Raw genomic sequence first — 2,234 nt, forward strand, 5'->3', positions numbered from 1 at the left:
CTATTATGCCTGAGTGGGGAATAGTGTTGAAGACTTTGGCCAGGTCAAAGTATGCAGTCTGCAGCATCTTCCCCTCGTCCATGGATTTGGTGACTGTCTCAAAGAAGTCAAGCAGATTTAACAGACATGACCCCCCCCCCCCCTAGACAAAGCCAAACTGTGCAGGGTCAAGGGTTTGGAGGTTGCCAATGCCCCTGTTATTGAGGTCCATGATAATCCATTCCATGGCCTTGCAGGTCAGGATAGTTAGGTTGATGGGCCTATAATTTCCGGGATCGGTGGATGCTCCACCTTTGTGGAAAGGGATGACAGAGGCTGTCTTCCACACAGCTAGGACAAAGCTGGTACTCAGGCTTTTGTTGAATAGGGTAGCTAATGGCACTGCAAGTTCATGCCTGAGTTCATGTAGGATGCAGCTTGGGATGTTATCACGTCCCATGGAGGCTGTATTATTTTGCCTTTGAGAGGGAAGTGATGACCTTTTCCCTAGAGACAGAGGGGTGAAGTTTTCACTGAATCTGTCAGACAGTAGATTGGCTATATCTACAGCATTTTGTGTATGTGGTGTCCTTGACTACCAGTTCTGAACAGATCTGGGTGTTTCCTTTGAGACTGCAGACATATGTGATGAAGGTCTTATGATTGTCTCTAGTAGATGTGGCCAATTTGCAGTCGAAGTTGGATTTAGAGGATTTCACTAGTGGTCCCCCATAAACCCACTTCAAAATATTAATTCTGAAACAAGGCACAGGCAGCACATCACAAACTGGACAACAACTTACAACTGCTGTGCCCACACAATCCTGCTCTGCAAATGCAACATAATGCAGTTCCACATCATTCCAAACTGATGACCTGCACTGTGTACTCACTACACATCATGACTGCACTTGAGGATCCTTGTCTCCTTATGAAGTAAGAAAGCAGCACAGATACACAGTGAGTGAATGTAAGGGGCCTGAGCATGTAACAAGGAATGTCTATAGTCTCAATATTGGACCACAATATTCTATCTTCTGATCAATGTAGGGATAGAGATGGTCTAGCAACATGCTCTCTTACTGCATATCAGATGTTAGTGGCTATTGTAGTTATTATTATATATTATAGCCTTGGCAACAGGGTAATGAAACATGTAAAAGTCTGCTAATAATAGTACAAGGGCCTGACACATGGCATAGATTACTACATTACAGCAAAACCCTAATGCATAACAATGAAGGCTTTGGGGTGCTAAATGAAACATGAACAGAAAATGGAGGACAGAACAATGCACAAGGAAGCAGCAGCAAGGACTGCTATGAATGCATGGATGTTGGACTGAGCTGTGATCACACAGAACTGTAATGGGAAAAAGATACGTTTCAGCTAGATAATGTTAGAAAGCATATGCTGTGTAACACCACATATTATCATTCACACTATAGAATATTAATGGCTAGTGTGAACAATCTGAGCTTTAATTAAAGTTGTAGTAAGCTAATTACTGAGCATCAAACATATATGAGGGGCTCCTATATAAAACAATGGAGTTGATAGACTTGAGCTTCTTCAGATCTAGAAGTGAACAAAAGAATGAAGATAATGCAACCAAAAGTGTATAAGAGAACCATTAAAAGTGTGAATAAGTATCTCTGCTTTTATAGTTTCTTGAATATAAACTAGGTTAATGACCACAAGGGCCTTTTCAAGCCTAGCAATGCATCCTAAATGTATCCAACAAATATAGTGCTTTAGAGGTTGTTTTTAGGTGTATATGTAAGTTAGGGCAGGGGTGGTCAAATGTTTCAGGTTGTATGCATCCATTAGAGACATAGGTAACAGACCTGGAGTAAATTTCTGATTTCCTATCCACTAGACAAGTAACACATTAATGGGGTCAGGGAAGAACTCTTTCCAGAGAAGGGGTAATCTCTGAGACACATACTGGTCCATCCAGCATGTCCTATTTGTGTCACAAGCAAGATCTAAGTCCCTGAATTGGGTAGTTCTGATGTCATTGCAGATATGCAATAGGTCCATTAGAATGGGATCCTAGGATGCCTCCTATACCAGACATAGATCTCCTTCCAGAAGTCTGTAGAAGAGTATATGGATAGGGCTTTTAGGTGATCCACATAGGATGTGCTGTTAAATACCTGTATTATTTTTTGTCAGGAAGCTCTGTAAATGTTCCAGTTGTTCCAGATGCCTGATCAGATGCACACTGAAGGGGGCACTGTAGTCAATAATGG

This window comes from Protopterus annectens, chromosome 10.part0, assembly GCF_019279795.1.
Source record: "Protopterus annectens isolate FY-2018-M chromosome 10.part0, PAN1.0, whole genome shotgun sequence".
NCBI classification, from domain to species: Eukaryota; Metazoa; Chordata; order Ceratodontiformes; family Protopteridae; genus Protopterus; species Protopterus annectens.